The sequence below is a fragment of the Gallinula chloropus genome, assembly GCF_964237585.1.
Source record: "Gallinula chloropus genome assembly, chromosome: 4".
NCBI lineage: Eukaryota > Metazoa > Chordata > Aves > Gruiformes > Rallidae > Gallinula > Gallinula chloropus.
The window spans coordinates 12,409,100-12,433,102 of record NC_140088.1 but is presented as its reverse complement, the minus strand read 5'-3'; positions in this window follow the sequence as shown (position 1 = coordinate 12,433,102).

Below are 24,003 nucleotides of genomic sequence, written 5' to 3'. Positions count from 1 at the left end.
ATGTCTTTCTAATTTAATATTAACATTACTGCTGTACTAATGACCTGTTTTCTTTAAGCTTGAGAGATAGAAGCTATGAGTTTCTTAATATTGTTTTCATCAGGAGAGAAATTGGGTAATGATCGTCCATTACGTCCTCTCATGGCTTTAAAACTGAGGGGTGAAGTCTAAGGGGAAGAAGAGTGGAGGAATGAAAAGCACTTGGAAATGTGTGTGGAAGCATGATCCAGAAGAAAAAAAAAACAACAGTGGGGAATTGAGACTACTCTAATTAAAGCAGCAGTGTGAAAGGGAATATAAGGATAAAGTCAGAAAGTGCAGTGTATGACAGGTATAGGAAGCTGATGGCAAGGGCAAGCAAAACAAAAAATAAGAGTGCACAAGTGAAAGCATATGTGAGAGGAAACTGTGAGGAACTGATGGATACAGGCATATCTATGAGAGGAGTAGGTAAGTTATATTGCTCATACTAGAAAATAGAGTCAGTGGAGTCCTAGGGTATCATAGAATCATAGAATGGTCTGTGTTGTAAGGGACCCCAAGGATCATAGAGTAGAAGAATAACTAGTTAATTAAATATTGTGATTATTACCTAAAACTTCAGTGTTCTGATAATTTTTAAAGCATATATGAATAACACATATCTACCTAATACCATTAAATTGTTTTTTAAAAATCTGTGATTCTCAAAACATTGAAAATTTACTTGTGATTTCTGAAAACTTGAGGTTAGAGGTGGTGTTGCTATTTTTTCCTGCAGTAATGTCTCTTTGAATGAATAGTGATTATTTATTGATGTATAGAAGATTAAAGAAAAACTAATAGTATCAGCATAGACACTATTTTCTTTACAACCCAATTACAAGAGCAGAATCTGGATGGCAAATGATATTTCTTCAGGGAAGAATGAACATTCTTTAAAGAAGCTCTTGATCTCATTTATCAAAGGATCACCAAAATGTATCATTTACAAACAGCAAAGGTCAGTTTTAAAGCAGTTACATTCTCAGTCTCTTTTTTTTATATATATATGTTCTTGCCTTCAATTATTTAGTAATCGCATACTTGTGAACAGTGAAGAAAAATTGGTGTCGAAAAATGCCAGCTGGAGACATGCTTCCTTTTGTCTAATAAAGCAGTTAGGAACTCATATAGGTAATGACACCAGCATTGTACATTTTAACTCTACACCCTAACCCTTAGAAATCCTTTCTGTGGACAGACTATTCTCCATCAAATTGGAAAAAAGTTGCAGCATACTGGCAGCTGCTGAATTGAGTGCTACATACTCAATACTGTGATATGATCTATGTTTTTTTCTTCTTAAAAAAGAACCTGATGAAGTTTAAATTACAGCATTATTCCAGCAGCTTGAGATTGCAGAATATGCATCTGAAATGACATAAATATGATAGATAGCCTCCTACAAAATGCTGTTGCCCTTTTTGCTCAGGAAGAGGCGGCAGTGATAGCAACATAACTTAGCAACAAATCACACCATATGTATTTAATACAAATATATATATATTTAAATCTGTCGTATAAAAATAGGCTACTATCTGTTCATCTGTTACTTGTAAGTTTTCTCAAAACTTTTTTGAAGAGCTTTCATTTTATCATTCCTTGGATTTTGTTGAGTTTTTCTATTGACACCATGAATTTGAAGGAATCACTGTGTTGTTATCCTAATAACATTTATAAAACACGGAGCTTTATTAGAAACTATAAGCCTACTGAGAATTAATTTTAGTTAAAGATCATTGCAATATCATCAGCATGGCTGAAGCAAAAAGATTTTATTTCGTTATAGGTTATCTATATAGTTTTCCTACAAGCTAAAAAAGTCAAACCATTCAACCCATGAAAAAATGATGGGAAGCATTACACTATCACCCCCTGCACAGGCATCCCAAAGGCAGGAGTCTGTTGCCTAGCAATTCTGACAGATGATTTACACTTTCCTGGGTGTCACACATACCAGGAGGTCCAATAGAAAAACCTCAGGACAGTACATTTTCCAATGTCAGAAGCAGTATGTTTTCCAGGCACACTATATTGTTTCTTAGAAGGACTTATATTTAATTTTTCAAGCAAAATTGTTTCCCTCTTAGGCTAGCACCTTTTTCTTTTCTACTTCTTCATTTGGTCTGCCTTCGATAATAATGTTTAGCAGGTTTTTTCCTGATATCCCTTTCTTCCTGATCTTTGAAAGGAAAGAAATCTTCTTTTTGTGTACTCCTTAGAGTTACATTGACCAGTAACACCATGTTATGAATTTTGAAAGCACTGTCAGTCAGAATTGGTTGCATTTACCAATTTAAAACAAATTCTGTTTCAAAGCACTTTGCCTGCCATCCAAGGTAATTGGAAAGCCAGTTTGAAAAATCTTCTAATGTGCTTTGTAAAATTGACCAAGGCGGCAGAGGCAGCTTCTTAAACAAAATATAATTAATTTCTATCTGTCTAAGCTGATCAGTGCAGGCTGACAGTCCCTCTGTATTCTTTGTTTAAATGCATGTGAATTTTTTTCAATAGACTATACCTCCCTTTCATCTGCCTCTTTTCCTTGTGTAAATTGGCACTTTCTGTCTTCTAGAAATCTCATTACCATGTACTGATTCTCCATCACTTCATAATAAAGGTGCTCAACTGATGTACCAAAAGAACTGTAAATATATATTTTCTACACCAAAGTTTTTTTACAATATAAGCTTTATGTTTACAGTGGTTCTAACATGCCAGTAGTTATCGGAATTATCCTAACTCATGGTGTCTATTCAACTCAATTTCATTGTAAGCCTGTACTGTTAGTTGTTATATAATGACTGAGAAGTTCCAAGCTCATATAGGTAACTTTTCCATTAATCTCTACAGCAGCAATTAATTAAGAAAGACCCTAAAATAGCTGAATTACATCATCTGAAGATTTAAGGTTTTTTTAAAAACAAAAAAGAACACAAGTCCTCGAATGTGCTACCAGTCCTCACATGGACTTCCTGTGTCATCTTTAGGTGTTTCCATCTACATATTCAAGATCAGGATTCCTAAAAATGTAAGACCAAAACCTACCTGCCACTTAAGCATGTTTGCTTCTTCATCTGAGACATGAAACTAGTTTTTCTGACCCTCAGAGCTATCACAAAGCTTAATCCACTGCTTTTACAAAATATATGAGAAGTGTCAAGGGGAAAATAATTTATCATCTTGTTTTCAGTGTAGAACAACGCAATACCACTAGTGCAAAAAATTTCTTGAGGACTGATGACTGTAGGGGTTTGCTTTTTTCTGCATTGCTCATCATTGGCTCATCGCAGTCAGTTATTAATCCCCAGGAAATGTTCCACTCCTCTAATTTCACTGCTTAACTGATACCTTTGCTTTCAGAACAAATGATTGTAGTGGTCTAACACCAACTGAAACAGCAGATAAATAGCATATTTCCACTCAGTCTTATACCTTCCTCTGATTATATACTTATTTTAAAAATTTCCAAGAATAGTTCCTTCTGTTTGCCTCAGGCTTTCTATTTGTTTGGTTTAGTTTTCCTTTCCTGAACAGAATCATATTTTTGCAAGTGAAAATTATCTGCTGGTGTCGGACTTCCACAGGGCCAAATAGAACCCTTTCTTCTCCCTAGTGCTATCCTCTGCTTCTAAAGACAGCATCGCTGCTTTTTCACCAAGAAAAGCAGATGAAGAAAAAAAATAGAATTACCAGAAAAGACAGTGTATAGAAAGGAAGACCAGGACTTTCTAGAGTCATTACAGAACTCAAGAGTTTCTTATAAAGAGATATTTTTTCTTTCCATTTTTCATTAAATAGATTCTAACTATTTTGAGGTGCATCTTTTTATCTTAAATAAAGGCTAAAAGCAACTCTTCCTGTGAGTTTTTGGAACAGAACGACAGTCATAAAAACCCCAAATAAGAACAGAGGTACACGTCTGGGCTCAAAACACTTCTGAAGTGCTGCCTCCTCTATTCTCAGTTTAAGAAAGAAATAGTTTTGCTATAATGATGCTATACAAGATGCTTCAGGTGAATAACAGGTCAGAAAAATATCACAATCCCACAAAAGCAAAATAGAAAAATGCACCAAACTGTGGTGGAACTGATTGCATAGTCATTGTATTTAAAAACAACAAAAGATTTGCCACTAAATTCTCTAATGCTATTGAAAGATATTTTGTATAATATCCATGAATCAGGATTCAAATTCTGCATTGCTCTTTAAAGGAGAGGTGGTTTTATTGGTACTTTTCATAATTATTCTACTCCCAGAGGAGAAACATGGCATGCCTGAGGACTTTTACACAACATCCCATAATACTTCTTTTCATCACTACTAGCTTGGGCCTCAGTAGAATATGCCTTGTAGCATTTGCATACCAGTCACAAAGTGAATGAACATCTAAATGAATATATTTACAGGATGCAGTGGTAAACTACAACACAGACCACTGTGCAACATCCTTGATTTTACAAGAGTGATATTGGCAGATTTTTATTTTTACCTGGAGTTCTGTGAACTTCAAGATATTTTATTCAGGCCACAATGTGTCCTATAGTATGAAGGTGAAAAGTGGCAGTGATCAAGTTTTAGACAATGAATGTTGGGAGAAAATCAATAGTCTGATTAAAAAAAAGAAAGCTCGAGAGGCTTCTGACCCTAAAAAGTTGATTTGTTACTTCACTATATCTCATTGAAAGAGCAAACTGTATTAGTCTTTCGATTTACCAGGTACATTATTCCTTGTGCAGTTTCAAAGGTATCAGCAGTAACGGGGAAGAAAACTTTAGGTTAGGCCTTGTTTTCTCCTAATGTATATCATTTAGATCTGTGCAAAGAAATACCTTATACTATCACGCAGATGAGCTATAAAACCTGCAAGAACAGGGGATTTCTTTGCACTATTTCTGATCCTGAAGATTAGATTAAAAAAATCTTGGCTTCAGTTATTTCAAAAATATACATTTCCCAAAGAGCCAATGAGAGGGAAAAGGATATTATACACAGTACACAAAGGAATAATAAGTAAATACAAGTGTGTGGAGGACTGTATTTGGGAAGGAAAAGAATTTTAAATGCTAAATATTAAATTAAAACATAAAACTTATAAACATTTATTTGAAGTACTAGATGGATGACAAAGGAAAAAACTGTAACTTGAAATAGCAGAAGTACAATGTCAACTATGACTGGCTAGAGTTTCTAATAGAAAACGATAATAGTAGCAGGGCATTTAAGGCAATAATACCTGCATAACTCCTGAAAAGATATTTTGAGAAAGTGTCCAAATGGTAGAGTAGAAGCTCTAGGGTAGAATAAGCGGAGTCTCACTGCAATGTAAAGACATCTGAACTAGCAGTGAATTTTGCTGATGGACATCTATAGACTCTTTCAAGGAGGCAGGTTTCTGGGACTCATTCCAACAAAGCAATTATTTTGGACTTCACTTTAAACACAAGTCAACGTGCTCAATTCATATAAAAGCATTGGCTGAATATAACTTTTATCATGACATAGCCTGGTTGCCTTTGGTTTCAATGAGATTCTCCTTTGTCTACAAGCTCTTAATAAATTTAGACTGCCACAAATCATAGAAGTCTGACTCCGTTGCCTTGATACACAATGAGTAGTTAAACACCTACATCACTTACACAGTGTGAGCAATTCTGGTCCCCACAGCAAGAGAGATACATTACTACTAGAAAGAATTATATAAGAGCAGCAAACAATGAGAGCTGTGCTTTCAAGTAGGGAGAAATTAGGCACATGAGGAATCTGTATTTTGGAAAAGAGGTGTCAGAAGAGTATGGTAGGTGTTCATAAAATGAAGAAAAGAATGACAATTCTTGAGATTGCATATATAAATGGAAAAGATACAGGGTCCTAGTTAAATTACCAACAGCTTATTTAAACCAGGTATTATGAAATGTAAGTTCCATCTGAACATGAGAAAAAGACTTCATCGCTGTGAGAGTGGCACAGCACTGGAACAGGCTGCCCAGAGAGGTTGTGGGGTTCCCTTACCTGGAGATATTCAAAACCCACCTGAATGCGATCCTGTGCAACCTGCTCTAGGTGAACTGCTTTAGCAGGTGGGTTGGACTAGATGATCTCCAGAAGTCCCTTCCAACCCCTGCCACTTTGTAATTCTGTGATTCCATGATTTTAGAATAGAGTTAGTATCTAAGTCTGTCCAACCCTTGATTTTCTTGCAGTTATGTTAGGATTATATATTGTCTGTCAAAATATCTTAAAGATAAAACTACATTTGGGTTAGATAAATGTACTAAAGACCTTATTAACATTTACTAAAATAATACAATCAAATAAAATATTCTAATAAACATTTGCTATGTAACTTGTCTATTAGATAAGAATAGGCCATACCTTGACCAACTTTGTACACCAAGACATAAAATGTCACAGTGCCCTCTTAACTTACTAAACCACAATTCTTTCAGACACTGTGTGCTTTAATAAAATATATTAAACAAAAGGAAACAAATCCTAAGAGAGTAATTCCTTATTTTGATGGAATAAATACATATTTTAATAACATCAGAATATTTAAGATTGTAGTATCATATGCATAACAGCTGATGCATGTTAAGATCTGGTCTATGACTACTGCATTAAAGGGTTTCTTTCATTGAAGAAAGGGCAAGCCTTTGCACAGTGATTTTTTTCACTCCATTTTTTTTAATTCTTTGAAATGTCCCCTGATTAAATCATAAATTTATTAGTAACCTCGGATTGCAACATTGAAAATAAAGTTTATTCTTTACATTGTTCTACTACCTACGGAAATGAAAGAGCACAAAGTAGTTTCTCAGTTCGGAAACAAAATTATGCCTACCTACTATTTCAGTACATCTAGTTAAAATAGGAATGACCATATTAAGGGCTGCAGATTAATTTTAATTACAATGGGCAGTTCACTATTAATATAAGCTGTGATGCCTCCAAAGTAGTTGCTCTCTAAAGAGATAAATAAATTAATTAATAATAAATTAATAAACTAAGTGTGATTTGAAGTTACTGATGCACAATTAATTTGTTTGAGGTTTTTCGCTACCGTAAAAAAAAAAGACTGAAAGCTGTATTCAGTTTGAAACCATTCATCAAGACCAGAGAAAATGAAACCACACAATAAAACAGAACTACTATTGGGATTGAAAAAGCAATGCAATACAATTAGGATAATAAACTAAAGAAAAATAAATAAAATTAAAAATGTGAAAAACATGAAATGTAAAAAACATTTATTATGTCCTACTATTCTATCCATGTATTTTTTAAGGCTGCGTGGCTAATAATAACAAGTTAAAAGGGTGTATTTCTTTTCGATGTTAACTTAGCTAGGAAGAAAACTCATTCAGGACTGAAGAGGTCTGGCACAGTTCTGGGTGGGCTGCTTTAAGGGAAATAGTGTCCATTTTTCATGCAGGACACTGTTGATGAAATTAATACAGTGTACTACATTACACTGTATTGAACTGAGCTTTTGGGCAGGTGGCAACCTAACTTAAAGATGGCTCAATGAGAAATAATTTTTAAAATGACAGTTGAAATGGAATTTGTTATGAAGTCTATGGAGTGATTTGACTTAAATTGAGTCATCAATATGACCCACCACATAACCCAAGTAATGAATTTCTTCATGTACATTAGTCTCGGAAAAAACCCACATCCAACAGTATGTTTTACCTACCTAAAGTTTCCCTAGGGACAGCTATCTTTTGCATGCAAGCACAACTATTTTTTTTTTTTTGGTGCTGTAAGTGAACTATGAAGGGAACTTTCTGAATGATACTTCATTTCAAGGTGACTTCATAAAACTTTATAGAAGTGACTGGCTGGTGCGTGCAGTGAGAAAGGTATGCAGATTTTGCAACCAGCCTGTAAAGCTAGTCAAGTATTTTAGCATTTGGGGAGATGTAGTTGTAGAAATATCAAAGAGTTATTAAAGGAGACCCAAACATTACCCTGAAGTATTAAATGAAATCCAATTACACGTCATTCTATTGCATTTGAGATACTCTCATATGATTGGGATGGAGACCATAAATAATAAATTAACTGTATTTTTGGTATTGGAGAGACTGCGTCTTTAATTATCACTGATATCTTATTATAGTTTGCTACAATTCTGCCCAGAATATAAAGTCTTTAAGAACCATGCTTGCCAAAACCCCTCAAACCTGAAACGCAAATCTTCAGCACTTCATGCTTTAGTATGAATACTTTCAAAGCAACGTGGCATCAGTTTGGAGATGTGCATCCAATAGAGTCTGGTAGAGGAGCTCATTTAATGAACACTGTGGGTAAAATGTTCCCTAGAGCCTGGATAAAGCAGGAATCCCGCATGACCCTTGTTCAGTTTGAAATCCTAGTTGGCTAGTGCCATCCAAGAAGTGGGGAAGGCTAAGCAGAAACCTCTCTTTCTTCACAAGATTTTGCCAGACTGGAATCCCAGTCATCCCACCTACCACACTGGCCTGCTGTCCCTAAGAAATGCATGCTTCCATATGGTTTATTTTATCTCACACATAATTTACATTTCCCTGTGTGAAAGCAAGAGGATTATGTCCCACATGTGCTAATTTTAATATCATTTTTCATTTCTTCTTCATGTAAGCAATGAGGAGCTCCTCTGGGCATTAGAGTTGAAAATCAATTCCTCTGAAATAATTTCAATTTCTCTGCATTTATCCTAAAATAAATGAAGCAGAATTCATTTCATTTGTCTCATATACATGGCAATTAGACAATCATGAAAGTGCATTTATGGGATTTTTCTAAATTTTATCCCAATATAAATAAGTCATGTTTAGGCATAACTGATCTACATATTTTCAAAACTGAAGCACTGAGAAAATAGCTGGTTAATATCTAAACAACAAGTAGTAATAACCAAATGTATTTTTCTAGTCTTTCTTTGTAGCATAATATTCAATTAAGTTGTGTTAATTTTAAAATCAACTGTAATTACAGACATTTATCTTATATTAAGCCTTAGTTCTCTCACAGGGCAGTGGCCAGTAATTTCTGACTTCCCCTGCCACCCCCCCTCCCCCCCCCCCGCCCCACCCCAATCACCGCAAGAGTCCCAATTCCACTGGGAAATATCAGAAATAATTAAGAAGACTTCTGCTGTTCAGTGATAGAGAAGAAATCTATCTTCTGAAAGGTAAAAACAATGGCAACCAGGTGACAGCTTACTTGGTATTTACAGTTGGGTATGACGTCAGTCAAAACCAGTAGAAGGGTACTACTGGTTGATTTTAATGGCAAGCAGCTGAGCACGCTTATTGATTTTAGTGACCAGTTACTTCACAAATGGCAAATACCAATAATACACTAGAACCATAGCATCAACCGTACATAGCATGAAAAGTGACCTTGCATTTAAATCCCTTCTTTCCAGGTAAAATGCAGGGAACTCAGGAGTGAAAAGTACTCCCAGATGAAACCTTCTAAGCATTGTTACTATTTCTTTTCATTTATTACAAGGAAAGAAAAGATCTCAAGATTCATCAAAAAATAAAGGAGGTTCTGTTAATATCGCCTAAATTATATTTTTTAGTAATAGTTTAACTCTTTGGCAAGAAAAAACAAAATAGAATTTGAGAAATTTTTTATAGGTTGCTTTATTTAGGGCTTAATGTAATCACTATGAAATAGAAACCATAATGAAATGGATTTTTACCCAGAGCTACTAAAGTTTTTCTAAAATGGTCCTAGAAATTATTTTCTTTCCCTTGTCAGTCAGATAGAAGAAAAAAAAAGTAGAAAACAGATAAAAGGAAAGCAGGCAGCAAAAACAGGGCAAAAAATGTATAGGAAAAGAAGATTATTAGAAACAAGGATTTAATTTCTCACCTTCCTTCTTATCAACACAGTTAAGATCACGTTATTATTAACTCCAAGTATAGTGACAATCTTCTGATATTTGTAAACTTTCTTTAAGACATGCCAGTGATTTTTTTGGTCATTTCTTTATTTCATGATATTTTTCCACTTTCAAAAGACTACATGTAAGACATGAAAAGAAAATTAAAATTTCTACATCTTTTCAAGTATTCAATATTACAATAATTTTTAGTTTTCAGTAATTTGTGAGCTTTTATAGGGCTGACCCCAATTCTGTCCCTTACTAGTGCCAGCAGACCACACCAGAAAATCAAATTTATACATTCATAAAGTCAGAATAAGTATATACAGTTTTCTTTTGTAATTCATATGTAAGAATATTTCAGAATACATGAATGTGACAGCTTTTCATTCATCAGGACTCAATTAATCCTGTATTTTTAAACTAACTTTTGTATCATTAAATGAATAATATATTTCACATACCGCATGAAGCAACAAATGACCATCAAATTGAGAAACAATGTTCTTTGACAGAATCTCTGCTGAGAAAACCAATATACTTTTCTAACACTTTAAGCAGATAAATTCTCCTTTTGCAGTTAAACAACTTTTTGTCACCTATCAAATTTTCCACAAATGAAAATAGGAATGTCTCCAAATTTTATCAACTGTATTTAGGTTCATAGGGTGAAACATCATGTCTTCATAACATAGATAAGTCTGGTTTCAGATTCAGGAGATATACCAGCATTAGTCTCTCCAGGAAAGGATCATGCAATTTAGGGAGAGACTAAATTGCAACTTTGTACTTATATAGGAAATATTCTCAATCAGACATTACTACAGAGCAAAGTAGAAGTTGGTCTACCATCAGGAACCCTATAGTCTGAGTTTAAGATGCTGTTCTATACAGTTGTCATTCTCAAGCAACAGTCAGCCTATTTTGTAAGGGTGTGAACAGAATCTTTTTTTCCAGATGGGATATCACTTGTTGTAGGCCAAAAGCTGATGAATGTGATGCATTATATTTGTTTAAATTAGCACTGTTAGCATGCCTGGCAGGGAGTAGCAATGTGGCCATCTTAGGCTAGCTTTATGTAATCTATCAAACAAGCAGCAAATGTATAACAGCTGTCAAAATGGGAATTTAAGGTATAGGGAGCTGTATGTTCCATTGTAATTATAGTCATAATTAATGTAGAACCACTGGCTCCAGTGGAATTGTACCTATTTGAAGTATCAGAGGACATGATCTACAATTCCTATTTATCAACGTATTGTATACAATGTAACTATACAAAACTGTGAGTCTATAAATGAATATAATCTTTATGTATTAGATCACTCAAGAATATTGGTCACTCTTGAGATTTTGGAATTGTGAGCCCATTAAGGCCATACTATTAAATTGAATAGCAGATTTTGTAAACAATTAGTAAAATGTGTATTGTTGTCAGCATGTATGTGTGTATAGTATGTTTCCTCCATCATCAAGTCTAACGAAGTCAAAGAACTTAAATCAGCACATGGCATCCTGGGATTGTAAGAACAGCTGCTAGGAGAGGTCAGAGATTTTCTTGAATTTTACAAGAAGGCAGCATGTGTGCTGTTACCTCTTGTCCTTTGTGGCAATTTCAGGTTCTAGGGGGAATCGAAAAATCCTGAACCAATATCACTCACAGAGGTATTTTGGTAACTGCAGGAAGTTCTGGCTGTTGCCCTCTATGACACATCTTTGAAGAAGCCATGTGTTGCTCATAGACAGTTAACGTTCAGGTGTCAGGAAATAACAATTCTGAGAACAACCTTTAAATGTAGAGTCACTTTTCCCAGAAAAAGTTTTATGTAAGGACTAAGGCATAACATTAGACAGAAACACACTCTACTCTAGGGAACTAAAGAATAAGCAAGATGGTAACTAGTAGTATAAACTATGTTATAGAGAAAACATGAAAATCACGGCTGCTTCATAGTCTTCCCAGTGGCTATGAACAAGTTTGAAAATACAGCTGGAAAAAGAATTTTCTCTTTTAGTCAAAAGGATTTTGCAGCAAGAGAAACAAATAAGATAGAAATACCTTTAAGCACAGCAAAGAAAGAAAAATTGGGACCTTATTAAGGAAAAAAGGGACAGATTCTGGTCTAGTATAAATTAGATGTTGGGTGCCTGACTTGGAGCATCCTGTGTCATGTGAGAGAGCTTGCATGGTGTATAGCTTTCTCCCTCAGTCCCACTGTATTTGTTTGCAAGATCAGCTGTAGTCCTGTGGGGTATTTATTCTGGACTCTCAGTCTTTGAATGCTGAAGTCATACTAGGCAGAAGCAAATCTTGTTTCATAAGGATTTCTGCAAAAAAAACCCCAAAAACTGTATTTTGAAATGTAGCTGGCCAAAGCAGCCAAGGTGACTACGTCCCCCTATCAGCACAGTGTAAAGTACAGTAAATATAAAAAAAAATCTATGGGCATCAAAGGAATCAGGAATTTGTGGCGGAAACCTGTTTTTTTTTGATTTATTTAATTTCACCTTCACAAAGACAGCAAAGACAACTATTTTTTACACCAAGTCATTGTGGACTGATTGCAGCAGTCTGAAAGAAACAATAATTGATTTCAATAATTAATTCTTGCTGACTAAAGTAATGTTGCTGTTTATGCAGTCTTCCTCAGGCCAAGTGAAAAAGAACTTTAAGCCAGGGAGTGCATAAACAGTAACGTTACTTTAGGGAGCAGAAGTCCCCTAACATACTGTTGATTTGGGAAAGGCTTTTTTTACCCCCAGGCTATAACTATTTTATTTTATATTCTCTCATGCTGCCTCAGGATGACCCTGAGATTCAAAACAATGAATTAACTGTTTTGACAGCACAGAGAGAGCCATTAAATTTAAGAATACAGTTTCTACCAAGTTGATTAAAAATTCTCTTAAACATTGAAATATACCTAAAAAAATTGAAGTGCTGTAAAATTCAAGTGAGAACAGAAAATAAAACATTCTGTGAGCAATTTCTTTCATTTATCGTCTTCTTTCATGGGACTAATCTCAGCAGATTAAGTACAGAACAAAAAGCAACTTCCCATGATAAATGTTAGAGCATGTGTGTTGAGGTGTTTGTGGTAGTCACACGGATATCCATCATGCATGGTCTACCAAGTAAAATTCTCATGAGCTTTACTTTTTTTTTAATTATGTAGTTTATAATCTAAACTCTGCCAAATTCATATCAGGGGCTAGCCCATTTCACACACTCACCTTTCTTGTACCTTGACTTAATTGCAGTCTGTGTTTTTCACTTTTCTGGAATTTATTGATTAAATATATTCTAGTGTTGAAGTTCTATTATTAATGTTACTTCTATAAAAAAACATATAACATAAATATAAAACAATCCCTTATCATTCACATATATTCCAAGCTAATTCCAAGCAGGTACAGGACTTGACCTTGTGTGACTCCACTGGTCCCTGGGTGATCAGGTTCCTGCAGTATAGATCAGAATGAAAGCAAAACTAGACCAGATGTTTTTAGTATTAGATAGACTAGCCCAAAACTAAAATTAGGAAAACATACTGGATCTGATTTACTATCACTATATGATCTGTTGCTGCACAGGGAGCAATGGGTAGCAGAGCAGAGGCAAATGGCAATTTATTAATGCGGGCATGGGAGTTCCACACCCTCACCCCTGACTGCTCTAAAAATGCTGAACGGAGGGCTCCAGAATGGTGATGAAAGCTGGCTTTTGACAGTAAAAGCTCAGTAAAAAAAACATGAAATCATTTAAAAAATGGTGCATGAGAAAGTGCTGGCGGAAATACTTATCCCCACAAAAATTGCTTGTCTACAGATATATAAACACACATAATTTCAAACTTTGCCTTGAGTGTTTCCCTGAAAAGATTAATTTTCCTGAACTATTGTGGTGAGCCACCACACAGTAACATCCATATACTTCAGTTCTTGGTTAACAAGACCTTTCTTTTATATTATGCAAACAGTGATTGTTAAGAACTTTGGCTAAAAACATAAACTTTTCATAGAATATTCCAATTTGCCATAAATAAATTACAGTAGGAAAAGCTGGTGCTCTGAGGCATGCTTTTGCAAAGTTTCAGGAATATAGGAGTTTTGTGACAAACTGTGTATTAATAAATCCTTACATTCATATAACAGCTGTAATAAAAGATTCTCAGGATGTTTTCATAAAACTTAATCAAGCTCCTCAGAATTCTGTGAGTAGGGTAAATACGATCACTAGAGTTTTTCAAAGCTTTTCTCCCAAATATTTTATTCATCAAAAATACAGTTTTAGGTGGACTGACAATGTTTGTGGATTCAAGTTCAATTCACATAGTTGCCTGTGCTGAAAACTATGTTTATGAGAAACAGTGTATTGCGGGACTGTTTTCAAAAAGTAGGAATTTAAAGAAAAATATACAAAATTAAATGAAGCTGTCATTGCTTTTGAACAAAATGGATCTGGGGAATTTTTATTGCATCAGGGAAATGACAAAAAAAGTAAATGGTTGTGAAAGATTATTTTAATCATTCACTTTGATGAATGAAGTAAAAACCCAAGACGTCCATGTGCTCTAATCATCATCTCTGTTTTGTGCATAGGTGAACTGAAGCCTTACATGAGATTTTGTGACATGGACAGTCAGGGGAAAAGTGAAGGGTGAAATTAAGTTTTCTTTTGCTAATATGCTGTTTGGCTTCCTGGTTGATTTCTTATTGACTCAGAAAGCACTACATCCTTCACCGTAGCAAGTATTGGACCCTGAATATGTAGCTTTTATTTTTCTTCTTTTTTTTCTTTCCTTTTCTTTTTTTTTTTTTCCCTCTAGGGCACAGCAATATCAAAGCCATTTTCTGTCAGTGTTAGGTGGTGGCTGCTGAATCATGTTTTTGATTATACCAGTGGCAAGAGCTGTCCACATACCATCTCAGGCAAATCACAGCTTTCTTTATTAATCATTCCTCCAGTATGGAGGTAGCACAGACACATTTATACTCTAGCCAGCTTTCTCTGGTATCTGGGTTAAAGAGCTGATCACAATAGGAGTTGCCAGGTAGCAGCAATGTTTACAGCAAGTACTCCAAATGCTTAAGGACTCTGCAGCTGATGGTAAAAATGTGTCCTAGAGCAGATGGGGAATACTCTCTCAGGAACACATGTTCACTTCAGAAAGTATGCTAAGAATTCCCAAATGCTATTTCTGCTGGGACTCTGTCTGCTTTAGAGAAAAAAAATACAAAATGGAGGCTTTTGATCTGCAGTTACATCTCCACTTTGTGGTCATCTGCCTACACACATCTGCATACTTGAAGCAGTTCAACATATGTTTGCACTGCTGTGCAGTGCACTGAGCACTCACATACACCCACCCTTAATCGTCTTGTTGAAATGAGGGGTCTCCAAAGAGGTGCAGCGGTCACCATGTCGACCCTGGCAAACTGTCAGTTTGAAACCGCTTCTGTGAACAAGAAATTTATTTCTTGTATGTGATACAAAGTATATTTTGCTGCTGTTTTCTTTCAGACCTGCTTCTGCTGGAAAAGGGGAAGAGCTCGCTTTGGTGGGAAATATGGTAAGAAAGAGACTACTGAATCGGTTTCCTGTTTGCCTCCATCGGTATTCCTCACGTATTTTCTGTCCCATCAAACCTGGATATGAGCAGCAGTAACACTACAACTGCCAACTTGCTGAATCTCACCTAATCTATCCCCAGGTTTCTTCAACCACTTCTTATCACACCTCACCTTGTTCTATTTATAAGCAGGACCACTGTAAAATTTGAAGTTCATTATATGTCTATAAGATCATAACCAAATGTAATCTAACATGAATATGCATGTTTATGAGCGTGCATAAATCCAATATGCATTCTTGCTGTGGCACAATATGCAGCGAGAACATTCTACATCTGGTCAAGTCTAAGGAATTTAAAGAAACATAAATATTAGATGTGAGCAATATATTAGCATAAATATTAGAAAGATTTTTGTCATTTGCAAAGCTACAGCTAAAAGTGTTTCAGAAATACAGATTAGTACACTGGATGCTTGAGGAGTTAGGCTGCTTAAGGAGATAATGGCTGTTCACTGAAAATGAATTAACAAGCAGTGCATTTTCTTCTTGTGCAAACCAACTGTTCCTGTTACTACTGCTTCCATCTACTGCTCTGCAGACTTGCCTTTGCATACCTTTGGAAGTTTAAACAAGGATTAGAGAGAGAACTAGAAAGGGGCTTTCTGTTGTTATTGCTGGCTGCTGGTATTTTAAGTGAAGATTCCAACTGATATTCCTCAACTGAGAGACTCAAATTAAGGAGATTTGCTGACTGTTAAAGTTCCATTTCCACATCAGAGGGAGAAGCAGTGTGACACGCTCTGCATCACAGCGGTGCAGTTTTGGCCAAGCTCCAAGTGAACAAGGGCTGACTTAGATCTCGGTGGGTGGTGGCCATTACGCATTTTGGGGAGGTTATTTAAAACTGGCATGTGAACTAGTTCTATCAGAGAGGAGAAAGTACAGGTAGTAAAGTCACTCTGTGACATCTGCCCTCCTGCTGCGGGTTAACATACAGAAATGGAGCTATCTGAAGCACGGAGCCGTTCACAAGAGGGAAATCAAACAAAACAAATTGGGGATAATTTGATGTTGTTAAAATCAGAACTGTTGCATTGGCATTCCTATGAAGTAGGAGCTGTGAAGGGCTTCCGCTGTGACTAAGCATTTGGCAAAGCAATGATTGCCTCAGACTATGCCAGAATGATTACTCCTACTCTTTAAGTTGGTTGAGGATATCGAGTAAGCTTTGTGACAGAGAGTCCTGTAAATTATGACCATTTGTAATTAAATGGAAGTCTAGAAGTCAAATTTGCCTCCTGGTTTTCAGCTGGGATAGAGTTAATTGTCACAAGAAGCTGGTGGGGGGATGGGCACACCCAGGACAGCTGACCCAAACCAGCGGAAGGGGTCTCATATCATATGACGTTATGCTCAGTATATAAGCATGGGAAAGCTGGTCAGAGGAGAGATTGCTGCTCAGGGACAGGTTGGGCATTGGGTTCCAGGTGGTGAACATACAAATCCAGAAATGGACAATGCAATTTTCTCACCACCTAGAATCCTTTGCCTAGAATCATTGTCCAGTGCAAACCTCTGTGCTAGTATCAACAGCATACAGGGCCAGAAAGAGTACTGCTCCTTCACTTCTTGTGGTCAAAATCAAATATTTCTCTGTCCAGCTGGCATAAAACATTGTAAAGAGACACAAAACACTCAAATAAAGTCACAGAGATAAAAATAAGCATTTGTAATGCATTATATTGTTCACTAACATAAACACATGTTTTTTGAAGTTACTGTGAACTTACTATGAAGTAACCATTAACTCAGATATTACTCTATAGGGCTCCTCATTAATAAAAATGTTATTACAAGACAAATGAATGATGATAGCTGATGTTAACCACTGAAAGGATATATTTTGTTATACTTCTACATAATTCAAATCACCACAGAAACATAATTTTCTTATCGGTACTTCCAAGTGTCATAACATTATTACTTACAAAATTGTACACAAGATTATCATAAAGTATGTGCTAAATGAACTTAACTTAACTGAAAACTTTTATCTTAAAGGAGTCCAAATTCCAGAACAATTGGACAATTGCAACATTTGCTGGTAGCAAATACAACCTCAAAGCAATCGAAGACGAGGAAGCTAGCTGTAGGACAAATTGACTTAATTAATTAATAGATGTGATTCCATTGAAAGAATAAAAACTATAGCAAATTGCAAGAAATTATCATTACAAAAATATGTAGATTACTGCAAAAGAATCTCTTAGAGCAGACACATTTTCTCTACAAAGATAACAGGTAGCAGGTGAGGTAATTGGTAGTGATGATAATAACAGCACAAAAAAATGTGAATTTGGCTAGCTAACAAATAGACTAATAAAGACCACAAATTAATCTAGAATCTGATAGCTATTTCACAAGTAGAGATATAGTAAAATCTGAATGTCAGCAGCAGTATGTTAGTAAAAATACAGACCTTCAAATTTGTGCTGAAGATCTCAGCAAATGGTGTAAAACGTAAATGACCATCAATAAATACTTAAGCCTAAACACATGGCGAGTTATGACAGAGCCCAGATTTAATTGCATTCAACAGCATAATGCAAACTTGTGATGTGCAGAGCCTTCAGCTATCCCTAAACAGGGAATTACTGCTTAAATAGGCAATAGGAGCTAAAAATCTCTAGACCAGATTCTCCTCTCTGTGTTAATACAACAAAATTTCTGGAAGAGAATCCCTAAAAACTTAGAAGATAAAAAAGTACTGCTTGTTCCCAACCTGTCTGCAGATTCAAAATTTGACTTGCCAGGAGCCTGGATTTTCAGAATTACAAGTTGAAGGAGGAGGCAAATTTTACAGTTATGTCATCATCACATGTGGAAAAAGGAAAGCTAGCAAAAACAAGCCATGAGTTAGAACCAAGTGTGAAGGAACTGGATTTACCTTGAATGGCCTGTCTGAATAAGAATGTCCTATGATTATATGGACTTAGGAAACTAGATGAGCTTTTCCATGATGGCTCTATTTCCTTTTCCTCAGAAGGAAGGAAAGAGACAGAAATTTGGCCGTGTATACTGCATGAAACTTATGAGGATAGTCTTACATTGCCCTTTCAGTGTAGGGCAACAAATTTGTTCTAAGTCTGTAGGTAGCTCTTTTTATGGAAGACTTTTTACAGTTATTGAATTTCCTGCATATAGAGTTATTATTTCACTGTTAGGGATTGCTCAGTTTTCTGGAAGTGGATAATTCTGCCATTTTGCAAGTAATGGTACTACAGGGATGAAACTAGTATCATAGCTGAAAATGCTCATACTGTAAACACCTTGGAGTTCATGACATTTCAGTTTAGCTGTATGATGGATATTGGGCTTCATTGTGATGTCATCAGGAACATTTTAATAATGGGGAAAGACTACTGCAATTAAAGAATGATGGTTATGTATACAGCAGCAAATATATTCTCACTTAAGTATTTCCATTTTAAAGTACTATTGTAGTAGGACTGAATATTCTCATAACCTATATGAAGGCCTCCGTTTCCTGGACATTCAATATTTAGATATCGGGGTTTATGTGTTATATATTATGGATACATGCTGGATATCGCGAGAGAATGTGGACATTTCTTATACATGGAGAAGAGAAGCATGATAAGGAAGAGTTATCTAAGACTTACTTTATTAAATTTATCAGAATTCACAATGTAATCAATTCTATATCGTGGATCTACTGTATATAGAAGATTCAAATCTCTAGATTTCTTTCATCCAGTTATTCCTTCTATTTAGTATTTAGCAATTTTTCGACTGTCTGTGTACATAATCTTGTGTCCAAATCTTCCCACAGATTTGATTTATAGTTTTTTAAAACTATTTGTTTTTTGAGGCAGGTTATTCTATTTACACATGTTAACAATAATATGTAATTTTAAAATTTTATTGTGGTGGATGTTATCAGAAGTTTTGTCCGTGTTGTTTTGATTTAGCTAATAATTAAAAGCATCAGAGGTAAAAGGCTGATGTATGGAGTCCTATACAATGAGAAGCTTCTGAAGGAGAAGGTGAATTGAGCTAGTTTGCAGAGGTGAAAGCCATTCAGTTAGCTCTGGACACGACTGAAAGAGAAAAGTGGCCAATGCTCTACCTTTACATTTACTCATGGATAGTGGCCAATGCCCTGTGGGGGTGGTTACAGCAGTACAAGCAGAGAAACCAGCAGCACAGAGGCAAACCCATCTGGGCTGCTCCATTGTGACAAGATACTACTGCCCAGTTAGATAAACTGGTTGTTAAAAGTAAGTCACTCAAGAGTTGGGCCACTGAGGAATAGCATCAGAGCCACCAACAGGTGGATCAGGCTACTCATATTGAAGTGGCTCAAGTAGATCTAGACTGGCAACATAAGTACCTCAGTAAGCCCATGATACCTTCAGCCATCAAGGAAGGGATGCAACATATAGATGGGCTCATGATCAAGGAGTGGACTTAACACTGACTGAAACCCCCATACCCCCATTCCCTGCCCCTCCCCGTGCCACCATGGAGTGATAGAGCGACTTTGGTGGGCATCTGACCTCCAGCCAGGATCAAAACCCCACACTAGCAAAAGACCTTTCTTACATTAAACACTGCATGGGTATTTGACATTAAACATATTGGTTGTCTGCTGTAATTAGTATTGGCAGTTTGTTCAATAGAAAACATTGACAGTTATCAATGATTCCTAATGCCTTCTTAATACTGATATGCTACAGATAATAATGGCATCAATCACAGTTCTGGCTGAAAACTCTTCATTTAGTCTTAATAAAGAAAAAGTTAAATTCTCTCTTGTTTAATGATTGCAAAAGCAATCTTCAGTTATGAAACTGTATGTCAAATCTTTTGGTAGTAATGAAATAACTGATCCAGTGACTAAAATGCAAAGGATAGGTTGTGATTTTAGTTGTAGTGATAGATAAATGTGTCTTTAAGAAACCAGGAAGCAAAAGAAACATGACATTACAGACTTGGTGCTCATAAATTTGGAAAATGAGAATTCCCTTTAGGCAAGCTTGGTTTGATGTAGAGGAAGGTTCAGAATAGAGAAAGTTTTTCTTAGTGTTTATGTTGTATTCACAAAAGGCAAACTTTCTGCGCATTTTTAAGAAATGAATTGACTCTAGCAAAAAATATCACAGTATTCCTCATCAGCCTATCTTTCTGATGGAAACAGAAACAACAGGAAAATCCTTGGATGCTGGTTCACTGTTTAATCTTGAAGAGACTACAAAAATATGTACTGTATGATGCATGTTCATCTGTAAGGAGAAAGATAAGAGCCCTCCAAGGCTGACTGATAGTCAAGATCCTGAAGGAGAGTGAAAGAAACCAAAATGGAAATGGCAATATGACATACTCATTCAAGAAGGCAATCAAGTACAGTTCTAAAGACTTAGAACACCATGCTTCTTGAGAAGAATCTGATCCCTTGGATAAATTCTGCAAAACTCCTGTACCAATAAAGACATGAAACATGTGAAAGCAAAGTTGCAAAACCACTCAAACAAAATGAGAGAATTAGAGAGACTCCAAAAACTTGTAGACTCAAAAGGTGTGAGACATACAGCTATGTGATTTTTTTGACTAATTATAGTGTTAGATGAGAATACTTGAATTTTGAAAGATTTAGACCAAAACTACTTTTTATCACTCTGTGTCAAAGTGTGATTGACTGGTCTTTATTGTATATGAAAGAGAGATTTTACATTTTTCATGTACCTAACACTTCATAAGAGTTTCTCCTGAAATAGATGTCTAAATCCTAAGTGTGCTAGATATGGAATACACAAGCTATTCACAGATGATTAAACCTAACTAGTAATACCAATTTTACTTTTGGGTCCAAAAAAATATGACTTGAGTATCGGCAAAATACTTGAACTGTATAAAAATTGGGAATTTTTCTGTTTTTTTCTAGTGAGTTTAATAAGAGGTATGAACCATCTTGCTATTATCTTAATATTATTGTGATTACAACAACACCAATAGTACTAGCTGACCATATATACATTGTACCTCTCCTGTGAGGATAAAATGGCCAAATATTTATACATACTACATTGTTTTATATATTTCTGGTTTTCCCATTTTGAAAATTAAAATAAAAACATTCTGGTAATAAAAATATGTTCTCCCCACCATGCCACACAATCAAAGACTAAATCACTTTTGTCTTGTTTGATATGGTGTGTATATGCATGTATAAAATACATTAAAGGTCTTTGTTTTACTGTATCGTGAAATTAAAAAGCATGCAGTCTCTGTAATTACATTGTCCTTTGCCGTCTCTTTAAAAAAGAAAAAGACTGTGTTCAAATTTTCCCCCTGTTTTATTTGCACCCTATTAACAACTGTTACTAGAGCTTTAATTATGCCCCTGTGATTGCAGAGATGCGGCTGACTTGTGTCATTTTCCTCCCAGGGGATGCTTTATAATTACCAGCATCCATCGTGGCTGCCTGTAAGCTGATGCTTTTTTATTACCAGTTCAATAATCACTGCATCCTTGTGAACATCTGCTCTACAAGCCATGCATCGGAGGTCCCAGTGCCTGTCACTCGATGCTCCCTTGCTGTGGCGACCCTTTTGCCCTCACCTTCAGTTTATATCTAATTTGCTTAGCAGAAGCTTCATCCAGATTGCCTCACAGGAACGCAATTAATGCTCCAGATTTGCAAACAAAGAAATTTTTCCTTTTTTTTTCTTTCTTTTTTGTCTTATTATCTTAATGTCATATCCTATAATTTGTATTCACAGCAGGGTGAATCAATATAAATCCAGAGAAAAATATATTATTTGCTTGATTATCTAGCTACATAATGAAAAGTACGTAAGCAATAAGGACTTTTTCTCCATGAACATCCATATCGTATTCTCAAATAAAAGATAAATCTCAAGGATTTCTGCATATATTTTTCTACAATAGAAGTTGTAGAAAACAGGGAAATATTTTCTACATGAGAATTTGAATGTTGTATAAACAAAAATTGTCCAGTATAAGAATTTAAAAGGCAGCTAATTACTACTTTTATAAAGATATAATTGCTTATGTTTACTTATATTTTTATACAAAAGTATATAAAGTCTGTGTGAATGTCTTCTGGTGAAAAAGGATTATTGTTGGTTGCAGATATGGGTCATGTAGAGATGTCCAAAGTAGCTGGGAATATCATCAACTTGTCTAGTTGGCTCTGTCACTCATGAAGGATGAAGCCTTTAAACCATGCGGACTTCTGCCAATATAAATTTTTGTATTGGCATGCAATAGCCTGGCAATGTATAACAGACCCACAAATGAAGTGCAGTGAACACTGTGTGGCACACAATCAGTAATGTCAGTATTTCTTTCCACATGTTACTGTAATTTGTATATGTTTCCAATTAAATTTTTTCATCTAACCTAAATAAATGCTTAGAGCAGTGAATATTGACGCCAGCAAATTAGTAAGCATTGCACAATCATTTTGAAAAGCAGTTAAGTGCTCACTGGACGCACACTTCTTCTTTGTCGACACTTCTCTCTATTTTCTGATAATTTCAGCCTTGTTTCTTGTTGATTAGAACTACCTCATATAATAGTATGACCAATGGTTACAACACATTATTTGATATGTTTCTATAGCAATGATCTAGATATGAAATTATTCAAAGGTTTGAATACAGTCTTCAAAAGGTTTATTACAAGTCCTGTGGGCCAGCTCAAATGTGTATAGCTATAACTCCTGTGCCTAGGGTGGGCCTGAAGTACCATCACAAGAGAGAAGAGAAGGCTTATGGGACTGTGGTTATGTGGCCACAATGCTGCATGAGAGTTCAGAGAGATTTGAAATTGAGATCAGGTCAGGGAGGCATTGGTGTGCACTTGTAGGAACACATGACTTCGTAACATTCACCCAAATCATGTGTTACATGCCCTGTCTATGCATATGTCAAGGTTTTCCAGCATTTCATTTGTTTAAATTCTGTCTAGACTGGTACTGGATGAGGGAGGAAGATTTGAATTACCTGTCTGAATGTTGCCTATTTAAAAGAAAAAGGAATAAAAATTTGTTGGTGTGGGTTATACTACATTTAATCCTGTGTACTTCAAGGTCAATATGGTGGGATTCATCATTAACTTTTAATGATCGGGATATTGTAATGGACTCTAGTGTTCAGAGGTGAAAGGGCTCTTTAGTAAAAAATTGAGACCATCCTGACCACTCTTTATCCTTAGGTATACTTCTATGAGCATAAAATGCAGACTCTGAGTGCTTCTCTAGCACTTCCAGACTTAAAAAAGTTACTGGAGTAAGAAAGCAGTCTTACAAAGCACAGCCAGGGCACAGTCAACTCTTGAACGTTGTTTCTTTGGCAGGAACATCTTGCAGGGTGTGGTGTACCTACCTTGAATGTATGAAAATATATTAAATATGCTTATACATATATATTTAAAAAAATGCTGTGAAGCAAGCATGGCCTATTGTCAGAGATGGCA